The 20,771-nt window shown below is 48.4% G+C and overlaps 1 protein-coding gene across 1 annotated transcript in view; it reads left to right on the top strand.

The window, feature by feature from the left end:
- The window catches only part of PACS1 (phosphofurin acidic cluster sorting protein 1), a 1,518,728-nt gene that overhangs the window by 279,575 nt on the left and 1,218,382 nt on the right, over positions 1 to 20,771 (top strand). The gene's annotated exons all lie outside the window — the stretch shown is intronic.

The following is a 20,771-nucleotide window of genomic DNA, read 5'->3' as shown; positions in this document are numbered from 1 at the left end:
TTGAACCGACCTATTAACACAAAGGTCTGTTCACAAAATAAAACACTCGTTGCAAAAATACTGGTTGTAGTTTTACGTACATTTGGGCCTAAAATTCTTTAGCTTTTGACATACTGTCTAGGAGGAGTATTTTGCAATACTTAGTCAACTATTGCTTTTTTTCCGCCTTTTGCCCTGATTGGATGAAAGTGAACCAGTTATGTCCAAATAATATCAGAGTTCTTTTAATCACCAAATACTTTTAAAATACGTGGAAAAATCAGACTGGACTTCAAAGGAGGAGCCATTGCCATGATCCCCAGACCTCTGTCATGTGCTCCATCACTACTGGTGTCCATCATGTATGATGAAAACCTGCCTTTTACCTTTACCATGTTAACATATTCCACTGTATATACCATCCTGGACTGCCTGCCGGCACATCTCTTCAACCTCTGTGCCCATGCCCAATCAACTGTGTCCCCAGAACTGTCACTACCCAGGATGCCTGTTGGGTGACAGTGCGCTCTACAAATAAAGTTAGTAAATAAAATAAATACCTTATTCCCTCTTCATACCCCACCTACCTCCCAAAACACCAAGCCAAATATAAATATATATTATAAAGGCTGGGACCAGCCGAAATGAGTCGGGGAACTGAAATGCTGTAATTTTAAATAAAGAAACTATTCGTACCCCCCTCTAGAGTGGCTACTGTTTTCTCATGCATCGAGAGGTTTGGAATAGATATATTAGTTCGGCCATTATAGGCAGTTGTAAAATAATTTCTTCACAATCGGTGCTTCATCATTGCTCATAACATTATGCAATTCCCAGAATGTGTATTAAAATGTTTACAGTTAATATTTATATATATTTGGATTTTTGTGCTTTTATAAACTGCTTATGCCAATTGTATTTGAATGAAGCTCTTTAGTTTATGATATTGATTTTTAAGAGGGTATGTTTTCGTCTGAAAATGCCACTACTTCTCTTGAAATTATGAAAAATTGTGAGCCTCCAAGTGTGTTTTTTGTTTGCCGAATCCCCATGACTTGATGATTTGTAAACCCTTGTGGGTGTTGAGTTTTAGAAAGTGTAGTGACCGAAAGTTGGCTCATCCAACCAAGGACCTGTCCCCTGTATGGATATTCATGTTTAAAAGAAATCTACTCATGCCGCAATTGACAATTGAAGGGATTTATTCACAAAAGAAAAGTTAATTGTCTGTGAATCAAGAATCAGTCGGCCAGAGGCTCCCCCGGCAAACAGTGTTGGAGTTAGCTCTACAAGCAGAGGAAACACACAAAATGATAGGATTTGCAATGGTGTATCAAACATTGGAAGAATACAGGTGTCTGAAGGCTATGATCATGAGCAAGAAAGAAGACTACCTTCAGATAGGAACAAGGACGTAAACATTTCGCTTTGTACTGCACCAAGCATATATCTGCCCCACCAGACTCCAGAGATTACTCCTTGGAGTTTCCGCGACTTGTCCCTGATGTACCTGAGAACCAGCAGACCTACTCCATATGCTATGGTATTGTCCATCTCTTTCTATGTTTTGGGATCAAATGTTTCATATGCTGTCCACTTATACAGAAGTAAGAAGGTTGGCACCCTGTCCTTTCTTCCTCGTCTGAATTGCCACAGAGCAACAACACACTTTTAAGACTGCAATCTTTTATTAGCTAAGCAAGTGATTACAAGTAACTGGAAATCACCACATATTCCATGCATACTGAAATGGTACGCAACTTTCGCAAGATGGGACCGAGTGGACAGTAGGGCCCTGCACACGGAAGAATGTAAAGGTCTCCGTACTTACCTGATGGCATAGTCCTGGGATCTCCAATGGACGACCTTGCCAGAAAGTCCCTGGATAGGCGCTCCTCCCATTTTGACCTACGGCAGGCCTCCCTCTCATACCCTGGAACTCCTGGCTCTGGGGCTCTTCACTCGTTTCCATTGGCATCTGATTCCCCTTATTATTCCCCTTATTATTCCCACCCCTTCAAACCTCACTCCCCTACCCACGACAACCCTTCCCTCCCATGAGGCCTTGTCCCAGCTGTTTCCCCCATTTTCCCTTCAGCCTAACTGTTGGCTTGTCCTTAAACCAAGTTCCCCTGGTTTCAATACTTAACCCCTCTTTGGGAGATAAATACAAATGCTTTTGTAAGCCCATCCTCCCGTCACTACCCCGCTTAACTAAAACTGCTCCAACCCCTACAGCTCGGAACCCCTGCCCCTTCTTTATTTTATTTTCAGCGTGCTTTCTTAACTATGTGCCTTCACCTTTTTCCTTCAAATCATTACTCCTCCAGTAACTCGGACTCCTTCACCACACCTTCAATCCCCTATATCTGCTGGTTGCCCTCTGTATTTCCCCGCTGTATCCAATACCATGCCCAAACCGAGATGTTGCAATCCACTTGTGGAACTTTTCGTTTCTAAACATAACCTTTCTCCCCTTGCTTTATTGTTCTCATTGTGTGTTTGTTTTATATATTTTTCAACAAATTAAAAAAAAAAAAAGTATGTAAACGTTTTGGCTAAGAAAGCTAAGAATGGAAAAATTCCTTGCTATCGTAACGGAAAGTTTCAATGCTATGAAGGACTCGGAGGTGAGGATTAGGTTTTATAATCTTTACTTCACTTCTTATAAATTTGAACAGCAGCCATTTTAACATCAGCTTCACTGTAAAAAGCTAACATTCCCAAAAGTCCTTGTGATATCATAACTTCAACAAGCAATCAGGTCATAGTGTCCAAATATAGTCTATTTTTAGTGTCCATGCATCTCTTTTCTTCGCGCGAATCACATTACCAGCCTTTGTTCACGAATCTTGTTTGGAACCATTATTCCCTATGAAGTCAAAGAAACCAGGAAATAATTGAAACTGTGTCTCCAAAGAGAATAGTCAACCTCATATCAAGCACAGTTATAAAGAGCAATAAATAACTATAGTCAATCAATAGAGACATTTCAGAATAACCAGCTACTTAATCACATTATTTTAAAGGCAACTACTATTTTTGTGGGACTGTCTTAAATTGTTCTACGGTGCTGCTCGACTTTTAAATGATTTTATAAACATTTTAAACACTTTGTTGGAAACGCTACTAAACTGTATTTGCACTGTGCACTTTTGAAAGCAACGCTCCTTACCCACTGTTACAATACATCTTCTCCCTGCTGGGTCCCCGGTCCGTCACGGCTCATGCCGGTTGTACGGAGGGACAGGAAGCAGAGGCACTTGTTGTGTCGGCGGGGCCAGGGACAGCTGGGGACCAGTGCTAATGGGCCTACACTTTGGGGGCACCTGTGGACTATACTTTGGCCGGTACGTGGCCTGCTTTATAAATAATACTCGGACACTGGGATACAACTGTGTGGCTCTGCACGCCGACGCCAAGTGCCGACGTACGTGCGGGGCCCCTTTTATTAACTGCTGATCACGTGTCTCTTACGCCGCACACCTGTTGCATCACAGGCGTGCATTCACTGGAACACAACATTCCTCCTAAAATATAAAAAAAAAAAAACGAACAGGTATTGGACATATCAACTTAGTCTCTGGATACGCTATGCCATTCAACTGCATCTGCAGCACTGTTCAGGCTCATGAACTGAGTGGAGGTCAAGTCAATGCAAAACACACATTAAACATATTTGAACACTCTTACATGAGGTGGTCCCGAAGGCGGCAGGACGGGACCGGGTTGCTTCTCAGTCTGTAGGTGCCAGTACCTCTGGTCTCCAGGACATCACCCCCAGCCGGGGGAGCAGGGCTGAGGCTGACAGGGTCATTTTCCCGGACCTCCGGGGCTGCCCCGGAGCACTCGGCCTCATCTGGGTTTTCACCTGCTGTGGTGGGAGAGAGATGGCTCTCAAGGGACCCTCACTGGGCTCTTGGGGACTCTCATCCGCTGGGCTCACAGTCACTCTCGGCGAGAGACCCTCTGCATTGGTGTTCATCTCCGGCCCCTGGTGAAATGGTTTGAAATGGGACACGTTCCTTGTTACTACTTCTCGTCCTCGGGTGGCAATGATGCGAGAGCCTTTTACGCTGATGACTTTCCACGGTTGCTTTTCATACGTTAGCCTAAACTTTCCACTGGTCACTCTGTTCTTTAGCAGCACCAGGTCACCTCGGGCAATTCAAGTACAAGTGGCTCTCCTTCGCAGGCTGACCTGGGCATATGGCTTTTGTCGCTTCGCTTCAATCCTACTTTCACTGGCCTGTGCAGGTGTCCACTGAGGATGATGGAGAATGGAATCAGTCACTACCCGTCCCATGAGAACATGTGCCGGAGCTACACCTGTGGTGGTGTGGGGTGTTTGACGATAACTCCGCAGGAATGTGAATATTGCCATCTCCAAAGATTGTCCCTTGTCATGTGCAATTCGGATTTCCTTATTGAGTGTTCTCATGAAACGCTCAGCTTCACCGTTGGCTTGTGGCCAGCGAGGAGTGATTCGTCGGTGTCGTATTCCTAGGGCTTGCAAGTAATTGGCTAGTTCCTGGCCTTGAAAAGGAGGACCATTGTCCGTTCTGAGCTCTCGCATTACCCCGTGAGCCGCAATGGTCATTTCCACCTTGGGTATCACTTCAGTGGCACTGGTGGTGTTTATCAATTCAACTTCTGGATACTTGGAGTGATCATCTATCACGACCATTGTGTGTCGTCCGTCTGGGAGGCTTCCGAAGTCCATGCTGACACATTCCCACGGTTTCTGCGGTCGAGACTCGGCTATAACAGGGGCTTCCCGCAGGGCATTTCCCGTGACTTGACAGGCCGTGCAGGATCTTACGGTCTCCTCCACTAGATCATCCATGAGCGGAAACCACACCTTGGTCCTTAGCCTAGCCTTCGTTTTTACCATCCCTTGGTGGCCAATGTGGGCCAGTTGCACCACCTGATCTGTGAGGGCTGAGGGTATCACCAGCCGGTGGCCCCGTAGTAGGCATCCGGAGTCATCTTCCTTCAGTTCATCTCTCACATTGTATAGACTTTCCATGATGCGTTGAGCGCGTGGCGTGAGTAGTTTCCACTCGTCTTTGGCTCGATGCCAGTTCACACTGTGGAGAGCTCTCCTCACTCTTTGTATGCAGTCATCTTTTAGGGTTGCCTCCGCAATGTTGCTGATGGATAGTGGTCTCTGGCAGGATTGCGCTATGACACACCTGAAATAGGCCTCCGTATCTTCGGCTTCTTCCATCTCCTCCGGGGTGGCTGCTCTAGGATGTCGTGAAAGGTAGTCCGCCGGATTTCGGGACCCTGGCTGGTATTCTATCTGACAGTTATAGTCCTGTAGCTGTAGCATCCATTTTTCTATGCAAAGTGGGGGCTTTGTAGAGGTCGCAGAGAACAGGGCAACCAGTGGTTTATGATCTGTGACTACCGTGAATGGTTTCCCATACAGGTATAGGTGGAAATGCCTGCACACCCAGTGTATGGCAATGGCTTCCTTTTCAATCTGGGAGTACCGCAGTTCTGTGTCCGTGAGTGAACGGCTGGCAAATGCGACGGGAGTCCAGTCTATCTCATCTTGTTGTTTTTGCATGAGTACCGCTCCTAATCCTGCGGGACCAGCATCCACCGCAACCAGGGTCTGTTTCCGCGTGTCGAAAAATGCCAGGGTGGTGTTATCTGAGAGCGCAGCCTTGATGTCTTTGAAGGCCTTTTCTTGCTCCGGTCCCCATGTCCAGGGCATGGACTCTTTCGTTAGTTCTCTCAGAGGCTGTGTCAGGTTGGCCAAGTCCCGGATGAATCGCCCGCAGTAGTTGACCATCCCTAAGAAACTGCGGACTTCAGTGACTGATGCGGGGGGAGCTGCCTGTTTAACATCTTTTACCTTCTCCGGGTCAGGGTTAACTCCCTCCGCTGAAAACGTGTACCCAAAGAATCCTATCCTCTGCCTTAGGAATTCGCAATTCTCCCTGTGTAGGGTGAGACCAGCATCTCTCAGTTTCCTGAACACTTGGGCCAGTCTCTGGTTGTGTTCGGGTATGGTGCGTGCATTCACCATGATGTCATCACTGACGTTGATTACTCCTGGTATGTCCGCAATCAATTCCTGTATCACGTTTTGGAATACTTCTGCTGCGCTGGACACGCCAAAGCTAAGCCGAGTGTACCTCCGGAGTCCCGCATGTGTTGAGAAAGTTGTTATGTTTCTCGACTCTTCATCAAGGACTAGTTGGTGATATCCTGATTGGAGATCCAGCTTTGAGAACCAACACGCTCCTGCCATTTCCCCTATGAGGTCATCGATCGTGGGCGTGATGTGGCGTTCCCTCTTGATGGCAACATTAGGAAGGCGCATATCTACGCATATCCGGACGGCACCCGGTTGTTTCGGCTTCCGGGTGACCACAATGGGTGACACCCAGGGGGTGGGGCCTCTTACTTTTTCTATGATGCCCGCTGCCTCCAGTTTTTTGAGTTCTTCATCTACCAGTGGTCGTAGATGGAATGCGATGCGGCGATGCCTAAGTGCCACTGGTTGGACGGCTTGGTTAACATGTAGATGTATTTGTCGGCCTGTGAATTTCCCGATTCCTTTGAAAATGTCTGAGAAGTCAGCTATCAGCTGCTGCACCGACTCTTGGTGAACTCCGAATGCGAATGTGACCACACCCAGGTCTTCCGCGGCTCGGCATCCAAGTAGCATTCCTTGTCCATCCTCGGATACGAATACATTGGCAGTGACAGTCCTGTCACCATGATTGATTGCTGTCCTGAACTTCCCTCAGATCTGTAGCGGAGTGTCCTGACCATAGGCAAAGACAGTGATGGGCGAGGGACTCGGGGTTGGCGAGCACTCCATTGTTCTATATAGGGCTGCGCTCATGAGGTTGATGGTTGCTCCTGTGTCAACCACCGCCATGACTTCTTGATCTGCAACTCTGATGCAGCATTGGGGAAGCTTCCTGGCTCGTCGAGTGGCCGTGCCAATCATGTGTACTTTGTGTACTGTGCTTTCCTCTTCCTCATCGTCGTCCATGTCGCTCTGGCTGGGGTCCCCTTCTGGTAGGGCGTTCACCACTTGTCGTGGTTTGCGGAACTTCTTTGAGCGGCACACTTTTTCAAAATGATTGAACCGACCGCATCCCGAGCACCTCTTCCCTGGGGCTGGGCATTCCGATGCTTGGTGGGGTGAACCTCCACAGTACCCACATGACTTGCCGGCGGCTCCTATGGGGTTTCCAGAGGTCTTCTTATTCCATTTGGTCGGTGACTTTACTTGGATCTTGTTGACCGGTTCAGCTTTTACCGGCGCTTGGAGAGCCGCCTCCATGTGGGCAGCACGAGCCTTGGACAGTTCTTTTGTGCGGCCCAAGGTCAGAATATCAGCTAAGGGCTTCCCTGATTCTTCCAAGATTCGTTCTCTGAGCTTGGCCGAGGCGCAGCCCTGGATGATTTGACCCCTTATCTCTTCAGTGACATCCACAAACCCACACGACATTGTCAATCGTTTCAATCGCGCATGATACGTGCCCAGTGACTCCTCTGGCAGTTGTCTAGCTTGCCGAAAGATGAATCTTTCATAGTCCTGGTTCGCCATCAGCTCAAAGTACGCGTTCAGGGCATTGATGAGCGAGCTGTGAGTCTTTGGCGTGGCCTCCACCAAGGTTTTGGCTATGTTATGGACATCCTTGCCTCCCAAATGGAGCACCATGGCCCTCTTCTGTTCCTTGTGGACTTTCGTGGCTTCAAAGAAAATGAGTAGGCGGTCCACCCAGTCCTTCCATTTGGGGGCTAGCGAGGATGGTGAGCCTTCAACCACAAACTGCTCGATGGGGGGTATTGTGGCCATGAGTCACGAGTGGTGGTGTTGTGCTTGAAGTGTCACTTGAATCGTGGATGCGAAGGAGTGTGGTCCCCCTGCAACAGGATAAAGAGCAGATGCAGCAACACGTGCTAGGTGGGCGCCAGTTGTGAAGAGCGCCGGGCGCGTTTGCTGTCCTACGGCAGTGCTCTCCCACCAGCGCTCAGCGTCCTGCGCGACCTCCTCGTGACTCCCCTTGCGTGCGCAATGGCCCCACAGTGTTCCCAGCGTGACAATAGCGGTGAGATCTTCCCTCGGCAGGCACGCCCGCGAGATGCATTGAGGCCCGGTAGACCACGCCCCAAACCACGCAGCCGCGACAGGCGGGCCCAGCCGTTGGGCACCGCGGCGCCTCTTCACCCAGTGCAGCGCGAGGGATGCACCGGCGATGCGCGCTGGTGCAGCGCTGCACGGGACTCGGGGCGGGCGTAGGGATGTTGGGTCTTCGGGCGGGTGCAGCAACACTCTCTGCCAGGGGCAGGGCCGGACGGCGGCTTGCGCGTGGGTGAGGCACAGGGTCTGGCAACAGCTTACCTGCGTCACGGCGGGGGTCAGGGGCTGCACCCCTCCACACCTAGGAAGTGCAGTAATGGGGCACAAGCATTGCAAGTGGTGATCAGCGTCTTGCAGCCGCCCCGCACCACGATGCACACGTGGCGCGTACAGCGAGGGCACGACCACCCTCGTCGCCAGTTGTTGTGTCGGCGGGGCCCCTGTCCGTCACGGCTCGTGCCGGTTGTACGGAGGGACAGGAAGCAGAGGCATGCAGGGCAGCGTCATCGGACCTGACCACGCCCTCCTCCCTACTTAATTTCCTCCCCAGCGCGGACGCGCGCAGCGGCGTGCCAAAGGCAAGCCTGTCTGCGCCTATCCGCGCCTGGACGCCGCCCGCCGCCCGGACCCCTGGTTCTAACTAGACATATTGTGGGTAAGCGTGCTGTTTCTATCATGTTGAGTTACACTAGGCAGGAGTTAATTTCCCTAAACACCCTTATCCCCTCAGCTAAACTGGAGGGTCGACCCGAAATGCTCGTATCCTTAAGTGAACAACCTCCACACCCCCTCACTATTATGTCTAATACATGTCCGGGAAGCGTATCTAGAGTTAACCCCGGTGAAAAACCGAGCTCTAACACCACTATGCAGGCCAATTTCCTCTCCGCTCTTTATCTTAACACAAGATCGATACCAAAACATGCACTTGAGCTATGGAGCCTTTTAGAGAGCGAAAAACTGGATATTTGTTTCTTTACTGAAACGTGGCTCCACAGCCAAGCCTCACCAGATATACTTATCGCATTCCCTCAGGAATATCACTTGATTAGGCTGGACAGAGAAGGAAACCGCGGAGGTGGCATTGCAGTAGCAGCTAAAGCCCCCATTGAGATAACCCCACTAGAATCTTTTTCCAACCCTATGTTTGAAATTCTGATTATTTATAAGGAGCTTAATAAGCTTGCCTTCGGGAGAGTAGCCTTGCTATAAAGGCCCCCTGGTGCAAAGTCCAAATTTGTTAATCATCTTCTAGAAACAATAGCCTCACACGTATTAGCAACCAACAATTTTATCCTACTCGGAGATTTTAATCATCATGCTGAATTATCCTCAGATCCTGATACCAGCCACCTACTAAACACTATGGAAACCCTGGGTTTAACTCAAAGGGTAACAGGACCAACACACCAGGCCGGCCACACCCTGGATTTGATCTTCACCAATCTGCCCAATTTAATCAACGAAGACCCGTTCCCCATGATCTGGACTGATCATGATCTTTTAAAATTTAGTTTTCCCAAACCCAAGGGTATGATCTTTAGAAACCATAAAAGTAATACTGTTCTAGTCCGACCGTGGCGTAAAATGACTTCAGAGTCCTTCCTGACTCATTTTAAACCTCTCATAGACCAATCAAACAATGTTGAACAAATGTTAACCCAGCTAGAAACCTCCATCGGGGAAATGCTGTACAAAATAATACCTGAAACCAGTGTGAATGTGAAAACCATTGCAGCCCCCTGGTTCACTGCTCACTTAAAAAAACACAAGCTTATCAGGAGATCTGCAGAACGCCAGTGGAGAAAAACTAAAACAAGGGAGGACCGGGAGAATTACAAACTAGCACACTCCAATTTTATAAAAGATATAAAAGCGGCGAAAAAACTCTATCTCACTCAAAGAATAAATAAAGCGGTCCACTCTAGTAAAGAGCTTTATAAAATCCTGAAGGAATTCACTGCCCCCCAGGTAGAACAATCAGTATTTACTCCCACTGTGGAATGGGTAAACTCTTTGTCTTCCAAATTTGAAAATAAAATAAAGTTGATCTATGGCGCATTTCCGGACACTAGCCAAGGCTCCTCACCTCTTGTTGATGACGATCCCTCGCTCATATTCACTATCAATGTAGCCTCGGATACGCCATATCTTACAGAATTTGATCCTATCACTCCCTCTGAAGCTCTTGAAGGCCTTAGAAAAATTACATCCGGCTCTTCAACCGACCTCGTGTCTCCCCGCAATTGCTCGGAGATACTCCCGCTACTGGCTAGCTCCCTTACTAGCATCTTTAACACTTCCTTTGAGCTAGCCCTCATACCCATATGTTGGAAGCACGCCATGGTCAAATCTATTTTAAAAAACACATCCAGTGACCGCACTCTCTCGACTAACTATCAACCTATTTCTTTACTTCCCTATTTTGGGAAGGTATTAGAATATTTGGTGAACATGCGTCTTACTACCTACATTGAAACACATGAGCTACTAGACCCCTCTCAGTTGGGGTTCCGAGCTGCCCATGGCACTGAGACAGCTGTAATGGAGATTGTGGACAATATCAGGCTCGCCCTAGATAAAGGCAATTCCGCAATTATTGTTCTATTGGATTTATCGGCTGCTTTTGACACCATCTCCCACAGCATTCTGAAACATCGGCTGTGGGAGATAGGTGTCAGAGGCAAGGCCCTATCCTGGTTCGAAAATTATTTGCCGGATCGCTCCACCTCCATTAAGGTTGACACTATCTTTTCCAGTAGTCTGCCGCTTACTGTAGGAGTCCCTCAGGGGTCAATTCTAAGCCCCATGTTATTCAATATATACCTTACTCCGTTAGCCAATATAATAAAAGCCCATGGCCTCACTACAGTGTCGTATGCCAACGACACTCAGGTGCTTATCACTGTGAGAAGTTGGCCTGGTATATGATGCTCACTAGTTCTAGTGATCACCTTGTACCATGCCAAGCAACCCTTATGATGATTGGTTGTAAGTCAACCTTATAGACCAGCTATCCTAGTAGCGTGGACAAAGCAGTCTTAGGCTAAAGGCATGTGAATACCAAATGAAAGGACACCACACAGATATATATTGAATATATATATATATATTTATTTACTACAAAATCCCCTATACTCTTTATGAGCGCAGAAGCAAATGCGTTAAAACAAAACACAGTTTAAATATACAAAATATGGATGAGCCCAAGGGGCCACCTAAACCATATACTAAAATAGTGGTATAAGAACCACCTAGCTGAAAGGAAGTAGGCCTAGGGCCTTGGGAATCGCTGGAGCTTTTCGGGACTAACAGTGAAGAAGTCGAGAGGCCTGCGGGACTCGGGTGCAGTGCGGAAAGTGCACGCATACACCAATGCAATGTCAATGGTGCGTAAAAGTTACAAAGTTCGTGTTTAAGGAACCTTCCGGCTGACCTAGAAGGACAAAACTTTGGACCTAGGCACTAGAGGTGTGTACCAGTGTAGGAACACCAGTGTTGCTGAGTTACCTCACCCACAGGAAGCGGGTGCACAGGTGCGAAGTAGTGTCTGGTTTCGTCACGCAGGTCGATGGTGCCTGAAGATGAAGATGCTGCAGGCGTCAAGACGAGAAGAGTTCCGGTGGATCCAAGGGTGGATCTGAAGTGGTGAAGACCTGAAAGTAGAGGGGACAATGTTCAAAGTCACTAGCCAGTGACTACCGTGGAACCAGGATGGAACCAGGCGATGTCGGGTGCAAACAGGCGATGAGGGGCAGCTTGTCTCCTCAGCCACGTAGACACGAAGAGGTCGAGGATGTCCAGGAGTCGATCACGAGCTGTCCAACAAAGGCTCTAGCTGATGGCGGTGTCGGCAACTTGATCTGAGCAAACATGCCTTGGCTAATGCAAGCCACGCAGGAAGTGGAAAAAGCATATCACTCGGACCAGCAAGGTCAGAGCGGGTGCCCCTTTTTACAGGAGCGAGGGCAACCAGACCCGTGTGTAAATTGTAGGTTTCGTTGCCAAGATGGCCGCTGACCCCGTGGCAAGTGGCCGGGATGGCGCATCGAGTGGCACGATGCAAAAGGGCCCCACGCAGATCGTGGAGATGCTGGGGGGCTGATCTTTGGTGCAAGGGCTGCTCGGTTGTGGGGCTTCTCAAACCCCAAAGCACAGCGTCGAGGGTGCCTCGGGTGCTGCGAAGTCAGCTTCTCAGGGGTCTTTCAAAATGTCCGGTCCCACGTCTCTCGGTGCCTCCACGGGTCCCTTCTTTGCAGGGACTGTGGATCGGGCTGTGAGAAGTCTGGGAGTCTGGGTCTCGTCAGGCTCTGGGCTCGGGCTCCGGCAGGAGGCGGCGTCAAAGCAGACGTCGAGTTGCCGGATGGTGCCTGTGTTCACAGGGTGGCCACTCCTAGGCCACAAGGGAGATGCTCTTCAGTCTTCTGTGCAGCAGAATGTCGAAGTCCAGTCGTCTTCTTAGTTTCACGTTGATTCAGGATGATCTGAGGTGCTATGGCACTGCTCCCTCTCTTATTCCCAATCTGAGGGGTGGATCACCTGCTAGGTCCTTCCTCTGGGTGGGACCAGGAAGGGGGGCGGTTACACCCCCTTTCCTTTGTCCAGCTCCGCGCCAGGACTGGGGCTGGGAAGCCCCAGGACCGGTTTGGACTGGCTTATGCACAGGGACACCTTGTGTGCCCCAGGCATGTCTCATTCTATTCAGCCCTGTCCTACCCAATACACAAAATCCTGTCTGGGGTGGTGCTCGCACCTCCCAAGGCAGGAAACCCTTTGTCCAAGCCTCCCTCGCTGGAAGGACTCCCAGCAGCAGGAGGTCAGACTTGTGTCTGTGGTGGCAGCATCCATTTTGTGATGCTGAAACTCTGGTTAACTTTAACCGGGGTTCAGGTTATGTACGTGTCGTGTCCCTCTAGAAGGGTGGAATGCTATCCCCGTCGTCAGAACTGTCGAGGGGATAGTATTCCAAATCGTATGACACCTTACTCGACATGTTTTGATAAAGCCAAATCAAAGTTAGCATATAACCGCCAGGATAATAATGCACTTAAGAGTATATGGTATGGCAATATCCCGGAACAGCTAAGGGAGTGGTTCCCGACAGCTGCAGACAGGCTCAGCTCATGCTAGAGCACCATCTCACATGAAACCACGCACTCTGCCTCCAGGATTGTTAAGGCCTGCCATAGGAGTGACTTATAGGTTAACATGAGTCCAGTTAGGGTTAGATATAGGTATACTATATCTAATTAAGAGGTGATTACACCAACTTACCCCAGCTGAGTGTTCAGCCAGTTGTGTCAAAAATGGAGGCCAGGCCAGGGGTGGCACAATACATGCTGCAGCCCCTGGTAGGCCTTGGCTACACCTATGCCCTGGGTACCTGTGGTACACTGTTACAGGGGCCTATAAGGTAAACCAGTTGTGTATGCACCTAGGGTACATGGAGTCCATTTTAAGGAGAGAGCAATTAGCCTGGGGCCCTAAATAGCAGGATCCCAGGCCAACTAAGTAAAAAACCAGCTAAACACCAGGCAAAAAGTTTGGGGGTAACCATAGTCAGATATCCACCTTCCTACAATCACCTGTAGGGCTGATTTTCATGACACATGTATTAGATTTAAAAAGTGTATGATTGACATCAGCAAATGGATGTGTGACAAAAAGCTTCAACTGAACTACAGCAAAACGGAAATCATTTTGTTTGGTAAGGCAAATGAAGTTTGGTCACAGGACTGGTGGCCCAAGAACTGGGACCCTGCCCCACATCCAAGGAGGTGGTTCGTAACCTAGGAATCATGATGGACTGTTCTCTCTCCATGAAAACCCATATTAACCAAGTATCCGACGTCTGCTACGGGATCATGCAAAAATTGCGCACAATCTTTAAATGGCTACCTCTGGAAACCAGAAAACCACTGGTGCAAGGTTTAATCATAAGTCGCTTGGACTATTGCAACGCCCTATTTACAACTATCAATGAGTGCTTACTCTCTAAATTACAAACGCTGCTAAATGTTGTGGCGAGACTGGTGCTTGGCCTTCCCCCCCAGATCAGCTGCCATGCGAGTCTTAAGCAACTACACTGGCTGCCAATCTGCCAGAGAAGCCATTTCAAAGTTCACAGTCTGACTCACAAACTTCTCTACAGTACTGGGTCAGCATATCTTGCTAAAAAATTGGTCTGGTATCGTCCCACCAGATCATTAAGATCCAGCTCAAAATCCCTCCTAGTTCAACCTCGAGCCCGGACGTCGCGTAATGGATGTCAGTCCTTTTCCTATGTGGCTCCTCATCTCTGGAATAAACTTCCCCCCATCTTCTGTCAATTACCAACCACCAGCTATTTCGAAAAAACTTTAAAACCTGGCTCTTTCTGAAATAACTGCTACCTAGCAGCCCCAGCCTACGTCTAGGTTGTTCTTGACTGCCAAGCGCCCTGAGACCGAAAGGTGATTTGTGCGCTCTATAAAAGCATCTGACTTATGACTTATAACAAGGAAGGAATAAAAGAGAACTTCTCGCCAGGTGGGATAATCCTCGCCTCTGAGTCCTTAATAGAATTAAAACTTTCTGTTACAATAGCTAGCAAATTTTTCATTGTATGTCCGGCCCAGAGGCGAGGATTATGCTAGTTAAAAGCTTGCTTACCACCAAGTGTGCTACATCCACCACTGGCTTGAAGTAGAACTCTTTAGAGTGGAGTCCGAGGACCAGTCCGTCCATTTATTATGTCCTTCAAACAAGCATGCAGATAAAGTTTTTGAGGACATCACCCCTCTCACTGAGTGTTCCCCGAACATTCCCACATTTATACCTGCTTCCTGCTTGACCCAACGCATCCACCGGGTGATCAGAGGTGAAGAGGCTGCTCTGTATGGCTTCGGTAAGGCAATCAGGAGTTTCCGCTCACTTGGCGGCTGAAGTTCCTCTGTCAACTCCTCGTATGCTTTCAATCACTGCACTACACACAGTTTGGGGGAATCAGTGAACACCGGATATGAGATGATTAGAGCGCTAGACTTAGTTTGTCTGCTGACTGTAAAAGAGACTCTTTTTAGAGCAAATTCTGTACTTGTACCATTCAGGGGACAATTGTCTGAGACCCTTCTACATGACACCAGGCACAGCAACATAGCCAATTTGGTGGAAAGTTCATTCTTTGACAGGAATTTATTAGGTTGCCATCGGAGAAACAGATTGAGGCTCTGGCTGTAAAGAGAGGCAGATGCCCCGCAACAATCTCCAAACAAAAGGATGCTCTCCCACTGGAGATCTATCAATCGGAGTATGGCCAGAGTGAAAAGCACTAATTGACCAAATAGGTCAGACCCTCAGATGACCAATCAGACCAGAAGTTGAGTATCTGCAGCCACAGGATCCAAGACCCATCGTATACACCAACCCATCCATCTTGTCCAGGCAGATCTATACCATTTAACCGTGCTGTCTGCCCAGGCCTTGAACAAGAGGATCGCAGCCTATCTTGAAAGTCCAGGGATTTTCCACGGTTGCCAGTAATCTGCCACGTCATCAGGCATAAGGAATCATCTGTCACCAATCACTGTGGCATACGGTTCTGATCATGGAGGAGAGTCTGAAATAGGGGGAGAAAGAGTGGAGAATTTCAAGAAAGTTCCATCGGGCCTGGGAACCAAACTTGAAATCTCCAAAAAGCTGTCACCAGGACCACCTCCGCCGGTTTCCTCCACACCAGGGCCAAAATGCAGGTCATTGCAAATGAGGGAAATGAGTAGACACTCTCCTGAGTTCAATCCTGGAGGAATGAGTCTGTCGCCATCTCCATGGGATCCGGTCTCCTGCTGAAGGATCGGGCCACCTGATGGTCCAGGTGTGATGCCCCACTTGTCTGAGATCATTGTGAAGATCACTGGTCCAGCTTCCAGAGACTCGAGTCATGGAGATGGCGAGAGTGCCAGTCTGCACCTGATTTATTTCCCTGGGGGATACTCGGCAATGCCAGATACTTGGTGGTCCAGGCAGTGCTGCCAGAAATCTTCCACCAGGTCCGACAGGGCTTGCCACCTGCTCTACCCCAAGGTGATTAATGTAATGTACTACTGATATGTTGTCCATCCTTAAAAGCACACAAGACTGAATTCTGTCCTTGGTCCAGCACCAAACTGCAAAGGACCCTGTGAGGAGTTCCAAGCAGTTGATGTGCAACTTCTGTTCTTGTTCTGACCAACGTCCTCCTATGGAGAGTTCCCCACAGCGTGCACCCCAACCTTTTCTGCTGGCGTCTGACTCGATGACTAGGTCTCGACTGGACCCAGAGATCGCTCTCCCATTCCAGGCCTCTACATGGGAGGGCCACCATTGAATCTCCTCTCTTGAATCCTCTGACAAGGAAACTGACTGGGAGTATGTAAGGCCTTTCTGCAAATAATGGGCCTTGAGACATTGCAATGCTCGATAATGCAGTGACCCCGGGAAAATCACCTGAAAGGAAGAGAAAAATCCCCTGAATGAAAGATCACAGTAGCCCCACCAGTCTTGCTAGCTGTCGGAGGAACGTGTACTGTCTGGAGAGGGACTGTCGCAACTTATGCACAATCTTTGCCATCTTCTGGGATGGAATACTTAAGGTGGCCTTCTAGAAGTCTATCTCAAAACCCAGGAAAGCATTTCTCTGCAAGGGGTCAGGAGGGACTCACTCTCGTTGATCACACAATCTAGAACCTCCAGGAGGTTCACTGCCATCTGCAGCTGCATAGATAATTTCTTGGGACATTGTCTCCAAATGAGCATGTTTTCCAGGTAAATGATGATCCTTGACCCTTGCATGTGCAGGTGCTGTACTACAGTTTGGAGGACCTTTTTGAAGCACCACAGAGCTGAAGACAGTCTGAAGGGGAGAGTGGTGAACTCAAAGGATTGGCTTCACCAGATAAGCTGAAGGAAACACTGGCGGAAAGATCGGAATTGATTAGGTATGCGTCTTAAATGTCCAGATGCAGATTCCAATCGAATGTCTGGACTACATCCTTGAGGAGATAAATAGCCTCCATCTTGAAGTTAAACTCCCTGAGTTTTATTACAGGTCAGTGACCCCAGTCTCGCTTGTCGACCAAGAAGAGGTTGCTAATGAACTTGTTGGGGCGTGGGCAGATGGCCCCTTTGTCTAGGAGGGCCTAAACTTCCTTGTCTATGAGATCGTTCTCTTCCAGAGAAACAATTATCGGTCATGGGCATGACACTTGTCATGGCGACCCATAGAACTCGATCTAAAAACTTGGACAGTCTGAAGGACCCAGGCATCCGCTTTGAGAGACACCCACATGTGGAAAACATTTGCTAGGTGGCCCTCTACTTTTAGCTGGGAAGAAGGGCAGACACTCACCATTGTTGGGGGAGTTGGAGGCCTATCACCTGAGCCGCCTTTGCCATGGAATCGCTGGCCTCTGGTAAGGTAGAATGTCACGAAGCAGGGATAATCCTGCCACTGTTCGCACCTAGAGCCTGGTACCAGTTGCAGGGGTAAGGGCTATATTTCCCACCAGACAGTCCCTGTGGCATTCTGCTCGCAGGTGGCTGCGTGCTTCCTTCTTTAGGGGGTTTACGCAGGTGATCTGTGACATATTTTGCTACTTTATCTGCTGGTGCTCATTCCGCAGAGTGGGGGTGGATAATGTCATCGGGGATCAGCATGTCCCCCACTGTCTCGGATGGGGGTGCTCAGAGGTATCGGGAACGGATGGGGGCGCCATTACCACGAGGAGCATACCTCCTCATCCGAGTCCTCTTGGAATTCCTCGCCTTGCCCCATGTCTGGTGAATTAGGTCGGGGACAGTCCAATAACCCATCCGCTGGTCCCAAGGGCTTAACAGGGAGCTGGGTTTAGGCTAAGGTGCCCAGTTTAAGGTGCCGGAAGGCATTATGATCTACCCCGTATGTTTCCTTTTTTGGCATGTGGCTCCTAGGATCCTGTGGGCGATGGGCCTTCTCACATTCTTCCACTATATACCTGAAGAGGCGCTGTTCAATGGCGGCTATGGCCTCTAAAACCACCCTGTATATAGAACCTTTGACTGCCTTGTAAAAACCATCGCCCCAAGGGATGAAAGACTGCCTCCTCCTCTACATATGTGTTTTCAGACGTCTGCATGGTGTCTAGGGTGAGATCCAATTGTGGTGAAAGGCAGAACTGTCATTGTGCTACTGGGGTTTCTAGTGAGATTGTGGGAGACCAAAGGCCTCAAATATATGGGGGAATTAATGTCCCGGGAACACCACACCCAAATATTTCAGTGGGTAAGCCTGGTACTGTGTCCCCTGTGAGGCCTGTATAGCTGGTATGATGAACTTAATACAGACCCCATAGGGTGTTTTAATGAATATAATACAGTACGGACCCCTGAGATTGCCAATATGTTCGAAATTGCCAAAATTACAGACCCCAAACACCAGGGCGTTAGTCTCCAGGCTTGCAAAGGCGCGCGTCTTCTGGTCCCTGAGGGAGACTGACAGATGCATGTTGCAGAGCCCTGGGGACTGCTCAAAGTGCGCCACAGTGGCACTGGCACCTAGGCATCGGAGGGCTGCAATGCGTCTGCGGACCCCGGCCTTGCAAAGAAATTCACTGCCGCGTAAGGAGCACAGGAGCGTTCCTGGGACATCAATCATATTAGAAACCTGCAATACCAGGGAATAATCTATATAAACAAATGAGAAGAAATGCTCCTGCGTCTTCGTATGACAGCCCTTCTCCCGGAAATACAACAAGGCTGAAATACATTTTGTAATCGCCTCAAAACACACATATACACTAATAGAAAGGAGCAACCCTTATCTGTGGCAGCTGAGCAGCGAAGAAAGAGCAACATGGACACTAACAATGGACTATATTTGGACTGCCTTGACCCGATTGGTTGGTGACGGGAGGTCCCCCGGACTTTTGGAAATGTTCGGTTTTTTTTTCGAAGCTGGTGTTAAAATGGCTGCTGTTCAAATTTATAACCAGCAAAGTAAACATTATAAAGCATAATCCTCGCCTCCGGTCCTGACATCGAATGTATATTGACCTTTAAAATGTTAACCTACTTATGACCCTACATCATTTGCCAACATCCCAAGGAAGGCACCAGCAATGTTGACCATGCCAATATCTTCTACACTTATCGAAGACTCCTCTACATCATAGCAGTGAAAAGCAATGTATATGAAAGCTAGGCCTCCTGATAATGATTATGTGTGTGTTTTTCACTGGAGAATCTGTCACATTACCTGCACAAACAAAAATGCAACTACAAATTGCTTCTTGAGGTCACATGCATTCTTGGGGATCAACCTCCTTATTTTTCTGCTAAAGATGAGTTTGCTATTGTTACATTACTTCTACCTATGATCCTCCAGTCAAATAGTTAAAGGGCGGACCTTATGAGGGCATAACTCCTGACACTAATGGTGAAAGGGCAAAATGCTAATGTGATGTCAAAGGAAGTGACGTCATGGGAAGTGATATTACAGAAAGTGACAGTAGGAAGTTGCCTCTGTATATAGGTTAGAAATGGGGGTCTCTAGTTGGCAATGGTTTGCACCTTTGTCCAAGTAGGAACCATTCTTCCTGGTCGGGGTAAGGGGGTTACATTCCTAAAGAAACCCTGCTCACCCACTTTGTAGCTTGGCATGAGCAGTCAGACTTATTTCAGAGGCAGTGTGTAAAGCATTTGCACCTAACCTACAGTAATACAGTGAAAGCACAAAAAAAAGAACACCACACCAGTTTAGAATAATAACCAATACTTTATATGTATATATATTAAAAACAAGACCAAAACAATAAGAGTTCAACATACAGTACTTATAAAGATGCACCTTGGAGTTGGTAGCTCTGTGCGGTGCTACAGCGATACTGAAAACTAGGGCGGCGAAGTGAAACAAGGCGGGGCGGTGCCCACATGTCACAGTGCAAGCAGCAGCTCGTTGGCAGCGACGTCGGTCATCGGCGTCGCTGAAACCAGGGTTGTGGTGCGAGATGGGACAGTGCCCTCTGCAGTGCTTTCAGGACACGGAGCCAGCCATCGACTGAGTTGGTGACGGTGTCAGCTGCTTTCCCCCATCTTTTGCAACTGAAACCTATGGCCAGAGACGGTACCCAGAGGTAAGGGAAGTGTTTGCGGTCCTGGAGACTACAGAACAAGAGGCAATCTCTTCTTCAAGCCCTTGGAGATACTCAGCACAAGAAAAAAAAAAGTCCAGTCCTTTCACTGCCCAAGGCAGAAGTAGCAACTGCAGGCCAACCCAGCAGAGCAACAACAGCAAAGAGGCAGTACTCCTCCCGGTAGTTCTTCCAGCTCTTCTTCTTGGTACGTTCTTTGATTCCAGCGAGTTCTAAAATTCTGGGGTCTGGACCCCAATATTTATACTCCGTTTCTTTCTTTTTTTTAAAAAGAAGTTTGTTGGGCCACCATTTGTGACTTACTTCCCGACCTGCTGCTATGAGAAGGTGTAATCATTGGACTGGTGGTTTACTCTGTACAAAATAAATCCCATACTGCGCCCCCAGAGGTACCACCAGGTCCTCTCCTATCCACCTTCTCAAAGAAGGTCACTGAGCGCCTCCACTCCTGCCATGAAGGGATAGAGCTTTCGATCCATAATTTATAAATTTCCCTTCTTGCTATTAAAATTAGGTAAAACATTAAATGCCTT

Source organism: Lissotriton vulgaris, chromosome 9, assembly GCF_964263255.1.
Source record: "Lissotriton vulgaris chromosome 9, aLisVul1.2, whole genome shotgun sequence".
In the NCBI taxonomy this organism is placed as follows: Eukaryota; Metazoa; Chordata; class Amphibia; order Caudata; family Salamandridae; genus Lissotriton; species Lissotriton vulgaris.
Note: the sequence above shows the minus strand (reverse complement) of the source record. Positions and strands in the feature narration are given on the sequence as shown.